This window comes from Lacerta agilis, chromosome 4, assembly GCF_009819535.1.
Source record: "Lacerta agilis isolate rLacAgi1 chromosome 4, rLacAgi1.pri, whole genome shotgun sequence".
Classification (NCBI taxonomy): Eukaryota; Metazoa; Chordata; class Lepidosauria; order Squamata; family Lacertidae; genus Lacerta; species Lacerta agilis.
Window position 1 is genome coordinate 65308892 of NC_046315.1, and position 23686 is coordinate 65332577.

Consider the following 23686-nt stretch of genomic DNA (forward strand, 5'->3'; position numbering starts at 1 on the left):
ATGTGTATATATGTTAGAGCTAAACACAAGAATGTGTGTGGGGGGGACCTGGATAATCTCAGGCAAAAACAAGTAAAGTGCCACTGGCTTTAGTAATGACTGTTCCCCACATTAAATGGGGAGCGAACTTTGCGTGGTCACGCACAGCCCCCAGAGGGGCTCCTGCCAGTTCGGGCTGGCGTTGCCTTCCCCAGGCTGGATACCTGTGGTCCCCGCCTACCTCAGCCAGCGTCCATTCCCGACTGGGGGAGGCGTTGCCAGGGGGATTGGCCAGGTATGGAGAGGGACCATCCAGCCCACACAACAGAAGGCGTAGCTTACCTGGGGAAACAGCAGTCGGGATCCAGAGCTTCTCCCACCCTCCACTCCCTCAATTAATCTAGAGGGGCTGGGAGCTGGGGGCACTGTTATACAGTTGTTCCGCTCCTTTCTCCTGGGCCATGTCCAGAAAGTGGTGGTGGGGGGTGAGTGTTCAGACCCCTGGACTCTCACTTGTGGGGTGCCTCAGGGTTCCGTCCTCTCCCCCATGCTTTTTAACATCTACATGAAGACGCTGGGAGAGATCATCATGGAGTTTGGGATGGGTGTTCATCAATATGCAGATGATACCCAGATCTACCTCTCTTTCAAATCAGAACCAGTGAAGGCGGTGAAGGTCCAGTGTGAGTGTCTGGAGGCAGTTGGAGGATGGATGACGGCTAACGGATTGAGGTTGAATCCTGACAAGACAGAAGTATTGTTCTTGGGGGACAGGGGGCGGTGTGGTATGGAGGACTCCCTGGTCCTGAATGCGGTAACTGTACCCCTGAAGGACCAGGTACACAGCCTGGGAGTCATTCTGGACTCACAGCTGTCCATGGAGGTGCAGGTTAATTCTGTATCCAGGGCAGCTGTCTACCAGCTCCATCTGGTACACAGGCTGAGACCCTACCTGCCCGCAGACTGTCTCACCAGAGTGGTGCCTGCTCTAGTTATCTTCCGCTTGGACTACTGCAATGCACTCTACATGGAGCTACCTTTGAAGGTGACTCAGAAACTGCAATTAATACAGACTGCGGCAGCTAGACTGGTGACTGGGAGTGGCCGCCAAGACCATATAACATCAGTCCTGAGATATCTGCATTGGCTCCCAATGCATTTCCAAGCACAATTCAAAGTGTTGGTGCTGACCTTTAAAACCCTAAACAGCCTCGGTCCTGTATACCTAAAGGAGCATCTCCACCCCCATCGTTCAGCCCAGACACTGAGGTCTAGCTACAAGGGCCTTCTGGTGGCTCCCTCACTGCGAGAAGTGAGGTTACAGGGAACCAGGCAGAGGGCCTTCTCAGTACTGGTGCCTGCCCTGTGGAACGCCCTTCCAGCGGGTGTCAAGGCAATAAGCAACTATCTTACTTTTAGAAGACATATGAAGGCAGCCCTGTTTAGGGAATTTTTTAATGTTTAATGCTCTATTGTGTTTTTAATATTCGGTTGGGAGCCGCCCAGAGTGGCTGGGGAAACCCAGCCAGATGTGCGGGATATAGATGATGATGATGATGTTTTTATATGTGTTGGAAGCCACCCAGACTGGCTGGGGCAACCCATCCAGATGGGTAGGGTATAATAGAATTAGCAAAATTATGAGGAGCTATTTGGGAAGGTCACCTGTGATGTGCCATTCTATGCATGTGTAAGACGATGTAATGTGCTGAAGATCTAATTGTTGCTAAAATCTATCATTGCAGAAAACATTGAGAACTGCAGAGGACTTTCCCAGCCCCTGTTGGAGAAGGAGAAAATGTAGGTTAGGGTGATTGCTTAGAAGCATTTCATAATCACAGTATTTTCTACCTGAAGAAATATTTATTTATACCCACTTCCCCTATAACGGAAAACCTGTTGACTGAGACATTTTATTGCTGCCTTTAAACTAGACCCTTATTCAGCAGCAGCATATAATGGTGACTAATTCCACAAGTTGTAGGGACACCTTGAGGATAACTCTCTTATTTTCATCGACCAGAAGCCTGCAGGCAACATTTATTCCTTTTTAGCACAATCACAGCACAGTGTCTGACATTTGAAGCACATAATTTTTTCTTATTTTATTATCTGACTTCAGGTTTTCTAAACTGCTTCCTCTGAAGGAAAAGATTATACTGCACATATAGAACAGGCCCAGGCACTATAAAAAATATGGAAACATGTCGACCTTTGGAAGTTCCATATACACATGTGATTTTGACTCTGGTTAGGGGAGAGATTTCAGGCAAAGTGTTTAAGATAAGTTTCAGGGGAATACTTCATTATCATTGCATCCACCTGCCACTATAGTGAAAGAGAAATCCTATTTTTTATTCCAAGAAAGTGGACTGTAGCCCTACAATTTATGCTTACGGCAGCCTTCCTTAAGATGGTGCCCTCAAGATGTTTTGGATAGCTGGGATTTGCTGGGATAGCTCAGTTGGTAGATTAATCTCAGGGCCGTGGGGTTGAGCCCCACATTGGGCAAAAGAGTCTTACATTGCAGGGTGATGACCCTTGTGGTCCCTTCCAACTCTACAATTATATGATTCTATCAGCATTCCTGTCAAGATACAACAGGAAACAACTGGAGACATTTTTGTTCCAACAAGCTATTCACAGTTGGATGACTATTTCTCTGCCATGGGTCTACACCTTGTTTTGTTTGAAAATTCATCATCATGTTATTTTATATGCTGTTTTTAATAGTATTTGGTACACTGACTTAGGATATCTGTGGAAGGCAATTAATAAACACCACCATGGATGATGATGATGATGATGATGATGATGATGATGATAATCAATCCCAACCACCATGGGGCTAATGGGGTTTCAGATCAAAAACATCTGGAGAGTCCAGCTTGGAGACGGCTGGTTTATAGCAATATTTAGGCTACAGCTTAAACTGAATATGTGGGCATCTTAGAAAAATAAGTCATTTTCATGAAATTTAATTGTGGCACAGGATCTTAATCCACCTAAACAAATTGACCCAAATATAATATAATCAGCTTTTTTGCCACCTTCCATTCTTTCTTTTTAAAAAATGATTCTGGGACCTGGCAATAAATGTAAAGCACAGCAGTTTTGAAAACTGAATGAATTTGTATCCATGTCTACTCAGAAACAAGCCTGATTAAGTTCCATGTGGTTTAATGCCAAACATGCAAGTTATCAGATTGCAAACTACTTCTTGATCCGTGTACTCTGATCATTTCTTCTATTCCTTTCCAAGCCTCAGTCCTTTTCTTTGATATTATTTACAGGGCTCGAAGTCATAAAACAGTAACTATTGTCCAAGGGTGAACATCAATGACAGCACAATATAAGTAGTTATTAAAGAGAAAAGGAGCCTGTATTGTGTTGTTGTTCAGTTGTTCAGTTGTGTCCGACTCTTCGTGACCCCATGGACCAGAGCACGCCAGGCACGCCTATCCATTACTGCCTCTCGCAGTTTGGCCAAACTCATGTTAGTAGCTTCGAGAACACTGTCCAACCATCTCATCCTCTGTCGTCCCCTTCTCCTTGTGCCCTCCATCTTTCCCAACATCAGGGTCTTTTCTAGGGAGTCTTCTACTCTCATGAGGTGGCCAAAGTACTGGAGCCTCAACTTCAGGATCTGTCCTTCTAGTGAGTACTCAGGGCTGATTTCTTTGAGAATGGATAGGTTTGATCTTCTTGCAGTCCATGGGACTCTCAAGAGTCTCCTCCAGCACCATAATTCAAAAGCATCAATTCTTCGGCGATCAGCCTTCTTGATGGTCCAGCTCTCACTTCTGTACATTACTACTGGGAAAACCATAGCTTTAACTATACGGACCTTTGTCGGCAAGGTGATATCTTTGCTTTTTAAGATGCTGTCTAGGTTTGTCATTGCTTTTCTCCCAAGAAGCAGGCGTCTTCTAATTTCGTGACTGCTGTCACCATCTGCAGTGATCATGGAACCCAAGAAAGTGAAATCTCTCACTGCCTCCATTTCTTCCCCTTCTATTTGCCAGGAGGTGATGGGACCAGTGGCCATGATCTTAGTTTTTTTATGTTGAGCTTCAGACCATATTTTGCGCTCTCCTCTTTCACCCTCATTAAAAGGTTCTTTAATTCCTCCTCACTTTCTGCCATCAAGGTAGTATCATCAGCATATCTGAGGTTGTTGATATTTTTTCCGGCAATCTTAATTCCGGTTTGGGATTCATCCAGTCCAGCCTTTCGCATGATGAATTCTGCATATAAGTTAAATAAGCAGGGAGACAATATACAGCCTTGTTGTACTCCTTTCCCAATTTTGAACCAATCAGTTGTTCCATATCCAGTTCTAACTGTAGCTTCTTGTCCCACGTAGAGATTTCTCAGGAGACAAATGAGGTGATCCGGCACTCCCATTTCTTTAAGAACTTGCCATAGTTTGCTGTGGTTGACACAGTCAAATGCTTTTGCGTAGTCAATGAAGCAGAAGTAGATGTTTTTCTGGAACTCTCTAGCTTTCTCCATAATCCAGCGCATGTTTGCAATTTGGTCTCTGTATTAAAGTTATTTTATTTCCACAAAATAATAATACTAATAATAATAATAATATGCACACTTCTTTAGAGTTCTTATACAAACTTTCCCATATACCATGCTGCATTGAACATGCCTCTAAAATGCAAGTTAAAGTTTCCAGTAACAGCATATTCCATAGAACATATTCCAAATTCTTCGTAGCCTTCATTTAATTTGTACACTATGCCTCTCCCTTTCCTTTTCAGATCATTTTATCCTTTCCAGGTTGCCTTCCCATAATTAGGGATGTGAATTCTGTATGAAGCCGGATGTGGTGAGGGTTGTGTGCATCTACTTTATACAGTTGCTCTAGTACCACTGCTTCCCTCCAATGGCTTCTCTCCAAAGTTTATAAAAGCCTGCCCACCGCCATAGTTCATTACCTTGGGCATGGTGTAAAGCAAGAAAAGGGACTTTAAAAGGCTTAACAATGTACTGAAATCTGTATTGAGTAAGACATCAAGCAAGGAAGAAATTAAATACAGATCTGCAGCTAATATGCAGTAACCCCACAGCAAACATACATACACACACACACACACACACACAAACACACACACTTTTCCTTTTTACAACAAATACAAACATAGATTTAAATTATTCCACACATCATATTTTGACTCTCTTCCTCCCCTTTCTGCGGTTTCTTATATTTATACTACTTTTTACTGCATTTCCAAGTTAACCCTATTTATTTTTTATCCCAGATAGTATGTTTTCTGTTACTGCATATTTTTACTTTAATCCTGCTATTGTCTTAATTTGTTTACAATAATTTTGTAAATTTTCAATAAATGGTTTCCATTCTATATTAAAAAGTTTATAGTCTTGGTTTCTTATTCTTCCAGTAAATTTCACCATTTCTGAGTATTCTAATAGCTTCTGTTGCCATTCTTCTTTAGTCAACATTTTCTTCTTTCCATCTTTGGGCAAAAAACACTCGAGCAGCAGTGGTCGCATAAATAAATATTTATATTGCTTAGGTAACTATAATCCACATAATTCCCACAGCAAACATGGTGGAAATTGAGACCCGTCTCCAGTCTACATACAACAGCAGGATAGTGCTCCTTTCAGTAGAGAGACTTTGCTAATTACAAGACACATTGGTAATGGGTAGTGTGGAAAATAATTCTTCCACTGCCTGTACCCTGTGCTTATCTTCCAAATTGACTGGTGCAAGAAAAACCCCATAGTGCTGCTGAAATATTATGCAACAATCCCACAAGCTCATCAGTGAGGGAAGGAACGGCCTGGGTCTATCCATCCCACCTCCCTTTCGATTGGCAGTTAAGCCCACAAATGAGAGAAATGGTTATGTGCTAAAAGTAGGCTTTACTGACAAAAGAAAAGTACAGGTAACATTCCTCAGGTCCCCCCTCATATCTGATGTATAGATGGCTATGACGGCATGGGGACAGCTGCTGAGACTTTACCAGGCCAGGAACCTTTTGACATTTTTGGACAACATGGCCCAATGCATACCATCTCAGTTTCCTCTGGACTGGGGCAACTGCATTGCTAGGACTCTATGGAAACCACAGAGTCTTCTACTTCCTGATTAGAAGATTATTCTCTTCCTTGGAGAATAGAAGTCTTCCATTACAAGCGGCTGCTATTTCCACAAGAATTCCCTTTTAACATTAGTAGCTCTGCTCTGGCAGCTCCATCAATTTAGATGGCCAATGCATTACTCCAATATAGTTTCAGTTACTCCTAAGTGTTCAAAGTACACCAAGCTCTCTAGTTTAACAGGCTTTGGGTTCTTAAAGCTGAGGGTCTTGGGAGCAAGCCAAGCAGGAACAAGATGGGAAGATTTTATTAATGCTCATCTTTGGCCAAGAGTATAGAGAAACTCAATATAGAAGCCAAGTTGCCTGGGCCAATCTGTATGCATTATGTAACCCTCAAGGACCCCAAAGATCAGATTTAACTGCAAGGGGCTTCTCTTCACTTGCCAGAATCCCCTCCCCCCACATAAATTCTAGGGATTTGTTCTGACTGTGTGATTTGCAGTGCTGTTTGCACACCAAGTATCTGTGAATTATATCCATGCATTTCGCTCTATGCATGAAAAGGAGAATAACAGCAGAAGAAAAGAGTGATTCCTTTCTTCCAGCTGTCTCAGAGGATGCTCTGCTTCATGCAAGTGAGCTGCAGCAAATCAGGTGGTAAATCAGAAGCTTTAGTGCTCTTAACCTTTGAAGAGCTGGTCAGCCAATCTAGAATTTGATTGACAGTCCAGCCTGGGGCTGCAACCAGGCCCTTAAAATTAGAATTTCAGCTGGATCTTTCATAGTTTAGCAGCAAGACAGGTCACCTTGAGATATCCTGTTGTCTTCTCTCTGCAGATAGCTTGCTATTGAAGAAATGATTGTCAGCTCACTGAATTGTCCATTGAAAGTGATCTACTTCTCAGCCCAGTGACTCTTTTAGTCTTCTTCTATTAGTTGCTCTGTGATTTCAGACAGCAGTCAGGATAAAAACCTCAGCCCCATATATACCGATAAACTTCCAACAGCACCCTCCTTTGCTCTTTAGCGCTGGTATAGTTATGAGGAGGTTTAGTCTTTCCTCATGCATATCACTCTCTAAGAAGCTGAGCCACACTCTATATCCCAAATAAAGTTTTCTAAAGCAGAGAGTAATCTTAACTCTGAAACAGACCATTCCCTAATCGCTAACCCAATTCCTCTGGTACTTCTGTATTCCCTCCCCCTCCTTCTTACACTGTTTCTTCCCTCAAATGCTTAAATCATGGTACATACTTACAACACAGAACAAACACAACGTAAGTTAGATTAATCATAACAGAAAATGCTTAAAATAATACATTGAATTTACCATAAGGCTCACCATCGCCGTCTAGTGTCACATTGTATATTGCACTTAAAACACACGTATTTGCAGCTATATAGCCGAGCCCTATATGTTACTTATAGGTTAAGTGTTTTGTTTTTGTCAGAAAAGCGAAATTTATTTCTTTTTAAATATTTTTTTTCCTAGGATGAGAAAGGCAATTCCTTTTTTTTAAAGACTACAATAAATTGCTAGTTTTTCAAAGCTTAAACAAAGCACACAATGTGAATACATACAAAAAGTTAAATTTGCGTGGTTCTGTTGGAAACATATTGATAGCTAATATAGAGTAAACAGATGCCTAAAATGTTATGAACTAATGGTTCGTGTTCGGGAGCAGGCATTTTCTTTTTACTGAGTACAGTAAAAGCTATCATACCAAAAATGGTAAATTCCTTTAAAAAATTCTGTTCTTTAGTATCTTTGGCTTGGTGCAAATGTATTACACACCAGCTAAAGAGTCACATTACATTATGGGAAACATTTCAGGGGTTTCATGCCTGTGGGGTATACAGCCAGAGGCATAAATAGCCAGACGTGACTTTTACTTTTTTATTGTAGGTTTCATTTCAGCCATGCAAGAATCAGAGGTTTCTACCCACTCACAGATATCATTCCATTCTCCACCCAAGTAAGCAACATACCTGTATGTTAATAGGTTAATTCCAGCCTGGCAAAGGTACTCAAGAAGGGTAAAGAGAAGGGCTGGTGAGAGGTGTGGCTTGGGGGAAAGGATATGGCTTGGGCCAGAGGCCCAGAGAAAAAGAATTTGAGGGTCTTATTTGGGGACCTGAAGTTCCCTATTCCTGCCATTGTTAATACCAAACATATAGAATTAAACCTATGGTTTTAAAGCTACTGTTGTATCGTTTAACATCTACTATGGAATCATTTTATGATGGAACCATGGTTTGCCTTAGCTTGCATGTTGAAAATCTATGCTTCAACAAAGGCAAAAAAGCTGCATGCTTTTTTTCTCCGGAATTCAGATGTTTTTACTCCAGTCTTAAGCAACTGGGGGGAAATGCAACAGCTAGGTCAAAAAGACTTAGTAAGCAGAAAGCCAACCTGCCTGCTAATACATTTTCCCAAGTCCTTCAGATAAGATCACTTTACCCTACTCTATTACCCTATTAAGATCAATGAGGCTCAAATTTAAATTGGCCAGTTCCAGCACATCTTTCTTATGAATCAAATATCTGAAACAGTCTTTGTCCAGAGGTATATTCACATAAGCATGTTTGGAAAAGTCTAATTCATAATCTGATTGACTAGGACCTTCTCTTTAAGTTCTGGATCACAGCAAGGACACTGCCTCTGTAACAAGCCAACAACCCGATTGCTATTCGTTATTGCACAGCTCCATTGGATTTGATATCTGATTTGATGTTCCCATCACTCAATCTACTTGCACATTCCTCAAATGAATACACTGTATTTCCTAAAATGACTTGGCTATTAACCCTTAACAATTATGTCCCCTCCCACTCTCTGCCAAAAAGCTGGAATGACACAATGCTAATATTAATATTTTGCTATTATCTATTTAAATTCTTACAGACATTTTGAAATTATAATGAACTTTAAAAAATAATAATCAATGTCCATTTGTTACCATGCCTTCAAGTAAGCACATTTCAACATCATGGAAAAAGTCGGGAGGCCAGCATCCATCCATCCAATCAATGATTATTGCTTAGAGCATAATCACTGTGGACTTTTCTTTTTTTCTAATCATATAAGTAGGTCTCAACTCTCTGCAGGACAGAGGTTTGCCACACAAACAAATGCACCACAGACAATATCCAACAGATGTTATTTGAAAACTATTAGCTGTGACATTCCAGGTGATCTTTCTTGTTTGCTTCACAATCAAAAAAAGCAAGCACTGGTAAATTAATATTTTTTAACACAAAACCTTACATCTGCTCACAACAGATGGCTGAGTTTTCAACTTCTTTTATGCACATGTTGTGTTTCTTCCATATTTAAGTGTTGCATAAATAAAAGCTCTTTCATGATATTGCAAAGTTACTTTCAAAGTGCATATGCGTGGGCAGGGGCAATTATAGGAATAGCATACCCATTTCCATTTAACTTTAGAAAAGAGAGGTTTCAATCTCTGCCTGCACAATAAGCCAGGAGTTGCACACCTTGTCCCAATGCACCACAGCAAGAAATGATTCCCTTGACCACACTGGTGAGTAAGGTAAAGGGTAAAGGGACCCCTGACCATTAGGTCCAGTCATGTCAGACTCTGGGGTTGCGGCGCTCATCTTGCGTTACTGGCCGAGGGAGCCGGCGTACAGCTTCTGGGTCATGTGGCCAGCATGACTAAGCCGCTTCTGGCGAACCAGAGCAGCGCACGGAAACGCCGTTTACCTTCCTGCTGGAGTGGTACCTATTTTTCTACTTGCACTTTGATGTGCTTTCGAACTTCTAGGTAGCCAGGAGCAGGGACCAAGCAACGGGAGCTCACCCTGTCGCAGGGATTCGAACCGCCGACCTTCTGATCAGCAAGCCCTAGGCTCTGTGGTTTAACCCACAGCGCCACCCGCCACACTGGTGAGTATCCAAGCCTAAAAGACTTCAATGAATTATCTCTGCCCATCACACTCACCACAACTTCACACAGATGTGTGTTTTCAGAAGGGGTGCTGGTTGGCAAGTGACACTGAATCCCATAACAAGCTAGACAAAAGTTCGAGAGCTTTGGGGCTTATATTTCTGAACTAGGTACAGTTCACATTCCAACACAGTTCAATCCTGAAATCTTTCAAGTACAATGACTTTCTATACTCTTCACTTGATTTAAGATACCTACTCTTGATCACCAGGCAATCTGTAAGAGTCGATTATCTGTCAGATGTTGTGTGGTTTGGCCCAAAAAGTCTTATAGTCTTATGGTGATAGATTTAGCACAAGCTGTAACTTATCAGACATTAGTTTCCTTTTTTGTAGTCTGCAGAGGATCCAATGTTTATCAAAGATGTTTGCACACTTGCCTGGAGGGCATGGTGTGTAGAAGGGAAAAGATGCCTCTCCAAGGTTATGTGTGTGAGAGAGAGGTGGGGAGTGCAGAACTAGGAGGTAAAAGGTGATTGTAATAATCTACTTGGCTGCTCTATGCATTTATATGAAGAGCATAGATTATTCTGCCATTTGGTTTCTTCTTCTTGTACACAGGACAACCACAAAAAATAATAGTCCCATGTCACAATTTTCACTTTCCCATTTCAATAATGCTTAGTTCATCTTACCCCATGTTTACTAGTACCCCACATTACTATCACGTGTTTCCCTGCCCAGCACCCTTGGCTGTCATTTTCAGATAGAAGGACATGCGCTTCACAAAGACATGAGGACATAGGATGCACCGAACTAGAAACACACCTACTATTTGGGGTTGGGGGGGTCTCATTTTCCTAACAGTCTGCAGTCCTGCCTCAAAAACACCAATCTGAGTATGGAGTTATTCCATCTGGCGCTCATGTTCCGCTAGCAGCCAATCATTCCCAGAACCCAAACACTTAATGCCCATACTCTGTAAGTGCAACCATCACCACAGATTTGACACCCTAGGGCTTATCACATACGCATGCTGACCGAGAGTTTACTCTTTGAGCTGTTTTATTGGCCAGTAACAAGTTCAAGTTGGGTTCGCAAACAGCCAATTGGACATGCCCATACAAGCAGATGCTATGGCAGCATGAACCTTAAAGGCAAGTTGCTGACACACTGTTGCAATAACAGTGGTGGGAGGTGGGAGCCAAAAGAAAACAATACATTGATTTAACACTTAGATGTCTGAAAACAAGTGCAATTAAAATAGCTCTGTATAACTCTATAATGCTGAACATCAAAACAAAATTATTTTTGACTAAATATAGCTTTGAAAGACCATAAGGTCATGACCCTTTCATATACAGTGGTACCTCAGTTTAAGAACAGTCCGCTTTAAGAATGATTTGGTTTGTGAACTCTGCAAAACTAGAAGTAGTGTCCTGTTTGCGAACTTTACCTCGGTCTAAGAATGGAAGCCGAACGGTGTAAGGGCACCGGTGGCAGGAAGCCTCATTAGGGATAGCGTGCCTCAGTTTAAGATCAATTTTGGTTTAAGAACGGACTTCTGGAACAGATTAAGTTCATAAACCAAGGTTGTTGTTGTTCAGTCTTTCAGTTGTGTCCGACTCTTCGTGACCCCATGGACCAGAGCACGCCAGCCACGCCTATCTTTCACTGCCTACCACAGTTTGGCCAAACTCATGTCAGTCGCTTCAAGAACACTGTCCATCTTTCCCAACACCAGGGTCTTTTCTAGGGAGTCTTCTCTTCTCATGAGGTGGCCAAAGTACTGGAGCCTCAACTTCAGGATCTGTCCTTCCAGTGAGCACTCAGTGTACATATATACTGCAATCCATTTACTTCGACTTGATAATAACCAGCCAAGCTGCTTCTTTTAACTGCAGCACAATAGGCTTTTATTTTAACATACCATAAATATTCATATACTTCCTCATTTTCTGAAGTTGTATCTTGTACAATGAATAATACAAGTCATTTTAGTCTAAACAAGGCCCTGCGTGGTCATTTGGTAGCAGGTTAAAAAGCAGCCAAAGCAGGCATTGAGGATGCATCGGCTACACTGCATTATGAAGAAGGAGGACGCAACATGATTTCTTCCCTCGGGGCTTTCTTTTAACTGAGCCAAGGAAGGAAGCTGCAACTTGGCAAATAAAATGGCTGCCTAGGAGCCAAGCAAGGAAGTGGATTGAAACATGAAATGCTGCCAAGATTTGTTCAGCTTTCCCAGATATGAAAATTAATTGAGTAATGAAAATGAACCACAATATAGTTATTATAAGAATGTTTTAGTAATAAACCTTATAATGGAATTTTAACTCCTTGCACCACATTTTTTTTTAATCATAAAATGTTTGTTTCGCACCTCACCACCTCCATGTATCTCTCAAAACCCTCTTGAGAGGTTGCACACTATTGTGGAACCCAGCACCATGAAAGTATTGAGCGGATGATCATCAAATTTGCAGACGACACCAAGCTAGGAGGGGTGTCCAATGCTATTGAAAACAGAACTGGGAATCAAGATGACCTTAGCAGATTGGAGAACTGTGCCAAAACCAACAAAATGAATTTCAATAAAGATGAATGTAACATTCTGTACTTAGGTAGGAAGATAAATCTCTGCACCAATATAAGATGGGGGACACCTGGCTTGCCAGTAGTAAGTGTGAAAAGGATCTAGGGGTCTTAGTATACCACAAGCTTAACATGAGTCAACAGTGTGATGCAGCAGCAAAAAAGCTAATGCTATTCTAGGCTGCATCAACAGAAGTATAAAGTCCTGATTTAGGGAAGTAATAGACCCTCTCTAGTCTGCCTTGGTGAGACCACACCTGAGGTACTGTGTCTAGTTCTGGGCACCACAGTTTAAGAAGGATAATGACAAGTTGGGATGTGTTCAGAGGAGGGTGACCAAGATGATCAAGGGTCTGGAAACCAAGCCTTATGGGGAAAGGTTGAGGGAACTGAGTATGTTTAGTCTGGTGAAGAGGAGACTAAGAGGAGATAGGATAACCATTTTCAAAAATCTGAAGGGCTAACGGCAAAAAATGATTGCAAACTTTATTCATCAGGGCAAGAGACCTAGACTGCAACTAACTGTATTGTATCAATACTCCCAGAGAGAGGATATGGGTATTTGTCATTAGTATGATATACAATGTAATGGAGAAGATTTGGATTACAATTTTGATTAACCAGTGCAACACATATTACCAGACACCATCCCATTTTTTTATTCATAACAAAACTATCTTAGCAATGATAACAAACCCTTTTGCAAAATTTCCAAGAAAAATAATATTTCTAAAGGGATGACACAAGCTTGTTTTCTCCAACTCCAGATTCAAGTTGCAAGAAAGGAGATTCCGACTAAACTTCAGGAATAACTTTCTGACATTAAGAGCTGTTTGACAGTGGAACAGATTCCCATGAGAGGTGAAGGACTCTCCTTGCTTGGAGGTTTTTTAAGCAGAGGTTGGATGGCCATTTGTCAGGTATGATCTAGTTATGATTCCTGCAACTCTACAATTCTATGATTCTATGACCACAAATCAAACTCCACTAAATCCCTGTCCACATGCTGTCTTTACTTGTGTGTAAATAAGTGTGTGAGGACCTGTTGGGGCGAAGGTCTGAAGCAGGGAGCCTGCTGTACCCTTGGGAGGTTCCTTGCATGATTTTTAACCCCTGGATTGTGCAAGTCACATATTTCCAATTACTCTGTTCTTAACAAAATCACATTCATTACTTAGCATGGAAGAATCAGGGGCGTGAACCCAAAGCAGCTGTAAAATAAAAGGCAAATGTGTCTGATTGACAGCTATGAAGTTATGTTTTACAACTGAGTGAAGCCCTTATCACAAAACAGGCTGAACCAATATGTTAGCCAAAAGCCTTCGGCAAACAAAACATGTAAAAGGAAAATAATTTCCTACCCATTAATTTTATTTACTAATAAATCATTTAAACATTGAAAAATGTTACCAGGGTTTTCCAAGGGCTTATAAATCTAGTATGCCTCTATTATACAGGCTTGTCATCATATATTTTACCCAGCTATAAGAAATGTTTTCACCTAAGTGACTAGAAGTCTTGTAAAGTGTTCTAAATCATATCATATTTATCCAACATAGCAATCAAGTTAAGCTTTCAAGTGTCTCATGGCAAATATAAAATATTTATCAATCTGAGCACTGAAAATTTGCATGTATTTATACGTCACAGAGCAGCCTGTGGGGTGACGTGGAAATGTCACTTACCCCAAGCTCATGGAGAGTCATAGGTCAAGCAAACACATTTGTCTATTGCTCATGAATAAACAAAATGCAAGGCTAATAAGTCAATGGGCATCAGCTATATAGTTGCCTACATCACTAGCTGATAAGTAAATCTTCACGGTAATTTCCTTTCTATTACAGTCTAAGTAGACATTAAATTTGCTATTAATGAGGTGACGAGTAGACTAAGGAAATGATGTGGCTGATTTGAACCAAAGAAGCACTTAAACAACAACATTCTGCTGCAGATCTTCTGCATGATGAAGTCTATGACCTTCTTGGTTTGGATCACAGGATACAATTTGTCAGTTGATGTGCAATGCAGCATTGTATCACGTGCGGAAAGACTTAGGATAGCTATACCGACTTTCCACTTGATAAGAGATGGCACCCTTGATTAACAATTCTCCACGCATTAGGACTTCAGTAGAAACTTGTTGAAGCAACTTTATGCCCATTACTGGTGCAAATCAAATCAAGCTAATTTTCTCTTTTGTGTTCTCAAATGCATATAGGAAATTAATTAGCTGGGAATTCAGATTAGGTATTTTTGGTATCCACACTTCCTAAGAGTGATTTATAGGTGTCACAATATTTGATTTATTTGACAACCTCAGAAATATACATCCTTTAAATAGATTCAGCAGGAAATTGCATCAAGATTCATGACTCCAACACATTGAGGCATCGCGTGCCGGAGCTTTATAAATTCTTAAGCAAATCTTTTTTAGAAGAATCTTGGATATTCTTCAACAAATTGCCCATAAGTTTTCTCATTCTTCTTCTTGGTACTTAGCAGTCAACTTTAATTATGAAGTGGCTGAAAAATTGTTTCCCTATGTCTATGACACAGTGAATGATTGCTGCAGCATCTGTATAAATTTGTGTGGAACACAACTAGATTTGGTGAGCCAACTGTATAGGGAAGAGCTTTGAAAACAGCAAAGATATCCTGATTTAGCAGCATATAAGAGGGTCTCCATGGGAGGAATTCAAATGAGTGCCATGGCCATTGCTCCATCAGTACAATCATTTCAGCTTGCCAAACAGAACAATCCCTTTCCCCCCTGTACAGTGTTTTGGGCATTCTCCTAGCCCTTGCCCCAAGCCAATTGGAGGGATATGGAGTTAAATGATGGGTGAGGGGGGAAGCTCTGCTGTGCTAGTGGAAGTCCTTAAGTATATTTCCATTAGTCAGAGTCATTAGTTAAATCTGTCCCTTGTTTCCCAATTGCCCAGGGTCTGGTCTTGTGCCACTGTGGCAGACTAACCCAACTTCCCTATAGTTCTTATTGAAACTTTGCTTTTAGACATTTAGCACAACATGATTTAAAATCAAGAATATAGCTTTTCCACAGTTGTTTTGGGGTAATATCAGTGCTCTTTAAGAAGGAAGATGAGGGCACAGATTTTAATTTTAATTTTAGTAACCTTGATTATTTCTTCTGCTGAATATTAAGGGAGGGTCAGTTCAAATAATAAAGGCATTGCAGTATAAGGGAGAAACAACCACATTTTTCTGTTCATGAAAGTACCTAACTTTTAAATATATTACTTAGCATCATTATTATTTTGCCACACATTTCTAGGTTGTGATTTTGCATTAGAGATGCAAGATATATTATTATTAATTTTTATAAATTTTATATGCTGCCCTTCATCTGAATATCACAGTGTGATTTACAACATAAAAACGCATAATATATAAAACAACAACAACACCCTGCCCCCACAGACACATTTTAAAGGCCATAGATTGTTTAACCAGTCAAAGGCATGGGAGGAGGGGGATGTTTTCACCCGGCACTTAAATATATGTAATGAAGGAACCAGGCAAGCCTTCCAGGGAGAGCAGTCCACAAGCAGGTAGCCATTGCAGAAAAGGCCTGCTCTCGTGTTGCCATCCTGCAGACATCTTGTGGAAGGGACACACGAAGAAGAGCCTCGGATAATAATTGCAGGGTCCAGGTTGGTTCATATGGGAAGAGGTGGTCCTTAAATCATTGCAGTCATGAGCTTTTGGTTTAATCAAATCTAGTTGTAATGAAGTAGCATGTTGTTGATTACAATGGGGGGCAGTTTTTATGTGGTAGTGCCAATATATAAAGGCACATTTATTTTGATGGTTTTGTTATTGTAACTTCAGAAGAAGAACATCAAAGGCAGCACTTTGGAAATGAATAGTGGCTTTTGTGTATTAAACAGCATCTCATTCAGCATCTCAAACAAGGCACCTAAACTGAGTTTTTACTTATATGCAAATTTTAATAGACTGGTAATTAAGCAGTTAATATTATTTAACTGATAGAGTTCCATTACAATGGTGGAAACAGACCTATACCATCACATCACCTTCCATATTCTATACTAGCCAACTGCAGGGCACTCAAAGCAAAAAGAATAAAACATTTGGGCTGTTAAGTAGCAATTTACTGCTCAACACTCAGAAAGACAGACTTCAGATATGAAAGCCTGTCCTGAGGGTTTCCTCTAGTCTGAGGGAAGTCAGAGAAACTTGGAAAACTTGGCCTGAGGACATATGAAGAGCAAGAGTTATGGTGGGAAAGTTACAAGGGGCGGGGTGTGTGTGTGTGTGTGTGTGTGTGTGATGAAGCTAGTTGCCAATCATGCACTGCCAAAAAGGAGAAAAAATGCAATCGCACAAAAATTGCATATCCTAATTCATACAAATGCAGATTTAGAAATAATTGCTATAATTTAAACAGAAATATTTTACATACTATCATAGTAGGGACAACTGTGACTAGGTGACCTCTGTGCCTGCTCGGTCGGCTTTCCATGTGCTTATTGCTAATGGACAATATCCAGGCCTCTGCTCCACTTTCTTATGGTTCTTTATCTTTAAACCAGACTTGGACTGGGCTTCCAAGAGGTGACTCCTATAAGTAGAGTGCTGGTCTCCATAAAGTAGGACATGTGGCTATCCTATATCACATCTCTATGGTATTAACTATTTTTCACATTTTATCCTGGCCCCCTGCACTAAACATTTTGACAGTGCATATATTACAAATTAAGCAGGAGAGAGAAACTACAGTAGCCTCCTACTTTTAGGAGGAGGATCAGGCCATGGACCTAGGCCTCCGCCATCACTAGTTTCTTTTTTTTTTGGTATAGCCAAATCCACAAATTGCAATATTTAAATAATATCCTGTAGGCTGATTTTTCAAGCAATACACAGTGGTTCCTTGGAGGATGTGTGGAGATTCCTTGGAAGCATGAAACCTACTGATCAAGGGTGTACACTAGGAAGTATGATTGGAGGGTAGAACAGTGCTTAATTTGCTTTTTAAAAATTATATTTGAAATATTTGTTTTATTTGGAATATTTATAAACTGCTTAACATTCTAAAATACCAGAGAGGCATAGGATAGTATAAAGCAAAACAAGTTACAAAAATAGTACAGTTCAACAGTTCTCAGTTCAACGGTTCTCAAATAAATAATAAATTCACCCTTCAGTGAAAACTTGGATTAATTTTTCAAAACGTTTTTAGCATCTGGTGAAATGTGTACAATGCTAAAGCCTGTCTAACTTCAGCAGGCACTGTGTTCCATTTTTATTTTTTTAAGATCAATACCGCATTTGTCAACATGCTTAGTTGGAAAGTCCCATTGATTTAAGTGTTTGCAAATAAGTGTTCTTAGGATTAAAGCAGAAGAACTAGGTGTTCTTGTCTTAGACGAAACATGAAAAGTTTTGACATACTGATTGATTCCATCAGCAAGAACATTTGTCAACAAGACTAGCAGGATTCTGCTTGTATGTGAACGCACACTAAATATCCAATTCAGTTCCTTAGTTGTCACTAAACCAACCCCTACAGCTCAGTTGGCTGGCCCCACTTGTTTTCCTGGAATCAGGAGCACTTCCTAGGTTCAAGAAACACCAGTGAAGACTGGCTGCATTTAAAATAGCTTGTTCTATATTTAACTGACAGGAGCCCATTTCCCCCTGTAATGAGTGCAGGTGCAGGGCACTCAGAGAGCAGGAAAAAAGATCAAAACGTTTGGGCAATTAGAAAAATTCCAGTGCCTGGGACGTATAAACCCATGCTTTCATGGTGAAAAGCCCGAGGTTTTCCAGTAATCCAAGGGAAAGTCAGGTAAACTTGAACACAGTTCGTATTTCTCATCACCATTCCAATGAGCAATCAGTTCTTCAGAAGACAAAATACTCCCCGGGGACACCAAAAATGGGAGAGGTGCTATAGATTAGTCATTCTGTGCAAACAATATAATGGGTTATATTCAAATTCACAACAGAAGGCAACTTGCACAACTGATCTCTCTCTTCCTCGCTTCCCCTTCTCCCCTGCTGCAGCCCCCCAAATCCTCTCCATAGCATTTTTTCAAGGGGTGTGTGCACGCGCGATCACCTGAGATATGTGTGCTTTGTTGTAAGGGTCTGCAGTGGGAGGATGGAGAAGCACCTGAAATTAGGAAAAGGAACCTTACCTAAGTACTCCCTGCTCACCTGTTGATAGAGCATACAAGTCTTTCTGACCAGCAATAAGGTGTGAGGTTAAAATGCATGTCCACAGTTTGTGTACTGTTTCCTCCTCAAGAAACGGGGGGATAATTTTGCAGCTCATCTGCAAATGTTCCCTCGCCACACATTATACTGGAGGCAAGATGGGACCATGTAATTTCTCGTTCTCTCCTACGGTAAGTGACCATACACAAACAAAACTCTTTTCTCCTTCCCCAACCTTGTTTTGTATACAACACCTACAGTCTCACATATGTAACCGATATATGGAAAATACTTTACAACCTGAGAAAAGAGACAATGCATGTACTTTTGTAAACAAAAAAAACCTATTTAATTTAATAATAATAATAATAATAATAATAATAATAAAGAAATCCACTGAAGCGTTTCTGTGCTTTTTTGTAAGCAATGCTCTTGGTGTTAGTGATATTAGACTTCAGTTCTCTATCGCTATCTTTTTTTTAAGAAAAGGAAAGGCGCATGCAGAAAAGCACCCTGAAGTTTTCTGCGGAGTCATTCAGTTCAAGCAGAAAAGCAGCAGAAACTCTGCTATTCATATTTTCATTTTGTATTTTTATGTCATGAACCACCCTGGGATCTCTGGATGGAAGACGGCACACAAATTTAATAAATAATAATAATCGGTACCAAGCAACTTTTCACAGTCATTTCTCTAGTGGCAGCTTTCTCTTTTGATGATTAATTTAAAAAAGCATTTCAGCAACTTGTTCCAGTAGGAAACGTCTGAGGATTCTCACTATTATGCATTTATGTCAGTAGCCTAAGGGAATTCCTCTATGCTTAGAAACATGCTTACCAAGAGTGGGCGGTGGCGATGTGTATAAGGAGGATGCTATTATTTCATTATTATTTTTTAATGGAAGGAAGGACTGCAGAAACACACCCCCATGTGGGTGGCTCCAATGAGGGGATGTTAAAACATACCAGAACAAAAATAAACAAATAAAATTATTCAAACATTGCTGGAAGGAGCTCTCCGATGGAAGGTCATCATAGCTCCATTATTATGGGCTACGTAACAAAACCATTTAGCCCAAATTATGCACTGCATAGATTTTGTGCTCCATTAGAGTGCTTTATCAACAAATGGAGCACTATGCTCCAGTAAAGCAGAAAGTAGTTCCAGTTTCAACATGCACCACTGAACGTATTAGCCTACTTTCCTGTGTTTTCCGCTACTGCATCTCTATTTCCACAGCCTACCTTTTCTTTATACTGCCTATATACAAATGCTGCCTAAGGCCTCTGTTATTCATATGATTATTATTATTATTAGACATGTCAAAAGTGATTGCATCACGTAAATTGATGTTTCCTTGCATGTTTCCTTCCTTGGAAAATATTCATTCTTCAAAACAATTCAAACCTTTGATACTTTTTATGTACCTCCACATTATTATAATTTACTGACTGTATAGGTACTTGTCATTGTTTCATGAGTCGAGGAGATCTGCCGATCCAAAACAAATGCTTACATGAATCTTCTCCCTCAAAAGTACATGAATTGAGGGATCCAAGGATCACTTCCACCTGAGCTCCCACATCTGCAGCAAATCCCTGGACTGTGATGAGCATGTTTATAGAAGATTCTTCTTTAAAAGATATGCTCCTGTGCATATTTTTGGTAAAACAGTCCAGGCTCCTTTGAGTGTGGATTGAATAAAGCCTCTGAAATGTTTTTTTCCCCCTAATAAAAATAAGAAATTGCTGTTTCCCATTATATGAGACACAACATTTAATGTAAGGTATTAGTTTTAATAGCCAACTTATTTAAATAGTGTTTTGTTGGGTATGTCATGCAATGGAAAACTGTCATCCTCTCATATATAAAAGAGATTCTCCTTTTTAATGAGGTACTTTGAACATAACTTGTTCCATGAAAACTGTCAATCATAATAACTATATTGGTTTTTTTTTGAAGGATGACTCACAGTTTACTTTGCAAATAGTAGGAAGCCCAGGTCTTGGTTTCTTGGAATTTTATACAAAGAGAAATTGAAAAGCAAACATGAGCTATAGTATAGCTCATGGGTAGGCAAACTAAAGCCCAGGGGCCAGATCCAGCCCAATCGCCTTCCAAATCCGGCCCGTGGACAGTCTGGGAAGCAGCATGTTTTTACATGAGTAGAATGTGTCCTTTTATTTAAAATGCATCTCTGGGTTATTTGTGGGGCATAGGAATTCGTTCATTTTTTTCCCCTTTCAAAATATAGTCCAGCCCCCCACAAGGTCTGAGGGACAGTGGAACAGCCCCCTGCTGAAAGTTTGCTGTCCCCTGGTATAGCTGATGCCAGGTACGAACAATGTGGGGTTATGTGTCACCCACATGGCAGAAATTGGGGCTAAGGGAAGAGGAAGAGTCAGGGCTGTCATGAAACGGGGGGAGGGGGGAGTGGCAGGAAGGAACTAAAGGGGAGAAAGAGATAGTCCCTGGGAGAGCTGGGCCATTAGAATCTCCTATATCCCCTCCTCTGCTGTCTCTAAGGACAAGAAGCTAGCTATGTAGCAGGAGAGGTGTGTATATCCTGTGTACCTTGAAAAATGCTGTAATTGAGTGCTTTGCCAATAAAAAATAAATTTCTACCCTTTGTTCTCTGTGGGCTGGGTGTGTTCAGGACAACCTCTTATTAAAATGGTTGTTGTTGGTAGTGGTGGTTTGTTTTAAAAAAATCAAATATTTTGGAGCAAGTACCATTTTTTACACCTTGCCGACAAAGGTCCATATAGTTAAAGCTATGGTTTTCCCAGTAGTGATGGTATGGAAGTGAGAGCTGGACTATAAAGAAGGCTGATCGCTGAACAATTGATGCTTTTGAATTATGGTGCTGGAGGAGACTCTTGAGAGTCCCATGGACTGCAAGAAGATCAAACCTATCCATTCTTAAAGAAATCAGCCTTGAGTGTTCACTGGAAGGACAGATCCTGAAGTTGAGGCTCCAGTACTTTGGCCACCTCATGAGAAGAGAAGACTCCCTGGAAAAGACCCTAATGCTGGGAAAGATTGAGGGCACAAGGAGAAGGGGATGACAGAGGATGAGATGGTTGGACAGTGTTCTTGAAGCTACTAGCATGAGTTTGGCCAAACTGTGGAAAGCAGTGAAAGATAGGCGTGCCTGGCATGCCCTGGTCCACGGGGTCACGAAGCATCGGACACAACTGAACGACTGAACAACAACAACCATTTTTACATATCAGGTTGGGCATATAACTAGCTCTTCTAAAAGGCATGCATATTGTTTAGACAGTGATGAGCTGTATATGTTGTTGAAGCTCTGACACTGATTCTCATTGCTATAACTCTGAATATATTCTTATCTGAAGCATCATTGGTGATGCTAGTAGTTGTGTCACAGGTCAAGTATTTTGCTCTTTGCTGTCACACACATGTCTTGGGAACACTGTTCTTACCGTACTCAAAATGACAGCTGTTTCCTCCAGAGACTGGATATATTGCACACAGTAGTGTCAACCATGACACAAGCGTTAAACGATATGTGGTGTGTGTGTGTGTGTGTGTGTGTGTGTGTGTGTGTATTTCTGCATTACTCAGCTCAGATTGTTTACTCCGGGGATGGGGGAGAAACATTTCTGTTGCTTTATGTATATCAGAACAGGCTCTGCATCTGTATGAACGCTGCCAGGGGTGCTTAAAAATATATTTCAAACTTTAAAACCAACTTCTTGGGGAACATCAATATCTATACAACTCATCATTTTGGCAGTGACGACAGAAATGCTCCATGATGTCAACGTTAGGGTAGAGCAGGCATAGGCAAACTCAGCCCTCCAGATGTTTTGGGACTAAAACTCCCACCATCCCTAGCTAACAGGACCAGTGGTCGGGGATGATGTGAGTTGTAGTCCTAAAACATCTGGAGGGCCGAGTTTGTCTATGCTTGGTGTAGAGTTTGACAACAAGCATGTAGAAGCTAATGAGTCAACTAAACTAATGAAATATCTATAGTAAAGTTTAAACACAAATAAAGACATTTCAAGATGAGAGGTAGGTAGGTAGGTAGGTAGGTATACATTTTTAGCCAAGAGGAATAAATTAGAAAGTTCAGACCAAATATACATATATACATATGGAGAACTATCAGGAACAGCTAAAAAGTGAAAGCCACTGAGTTATTCTATAGAAAAGCCCAAATAGACTGTGCTGAAAGTAGCGTAATACTGTATACAATGCATATAAAACGAATATAAATCCTGACCCATTTTCAGTAGGTCAGAAATTTACCAACATATGAAATTCCGAGTTCAAACCCAAAGAAAATATTTGTGCTCTATTTCAATAGAGCAGAAAAGTTTTGGCACTTTGTACTTAAATATGCTCTGTCTTATTGCTCATTCTCTTGCTCAATCTGAGGAAATTATTGTGGAACTATGCACAGTTTGCTTGGGATTTAACCTACCTAAATCATCTGGTAACATTTGCAAACTTATTATGAGCTAGTTCACTTTAATCAATCCATTTTTTAAGGAGTGTGATACTTATTATCCATTTAGCCACCTTACTTTCTATGGTTTAATCACTATGTGTTAGTAGGGTGCGTTCTCTTTCTTTCCTTCCTTCCTTCCTTCCTTCTCTCTCTCTCTCTCTCTCTCTCTCTCTCTCACACACACACACACACACACACACACACACACACACAGAATGTTCTCCATGGGTAATTATTTGTATTCAAATTTGCCAACAACACTAGCAGAACTAAACCTCAACCAGTGGCTCATAATAAGACACATTTGGATGTTTTGATTGTTGGCCAACCTGTATGCAGCTGAATGTGCTTTATCCACACGTTTCATCTTTAAAAATAACATAAGAAATAACTTCTGCATTGCTATTTATATTTCTTGTTAGAAACTGTGCTTTTCAACG

At 40.5% G+C, this 23686-nt stretch overlaps 1 protein-coding gene across 2 annotated transcripts in view; it reads right to left on the reverse strand.

Annotated features, from left to right (window-relative positions):
• Positions 1–23686, reverse strand: part of FRMPD4 (FERM and PDZ domain containing 4) — a 272525-nt gene that overhangs the window by 110529 nt on the left and 138310 nt on the right. The window lies entirely within an intron of this gene.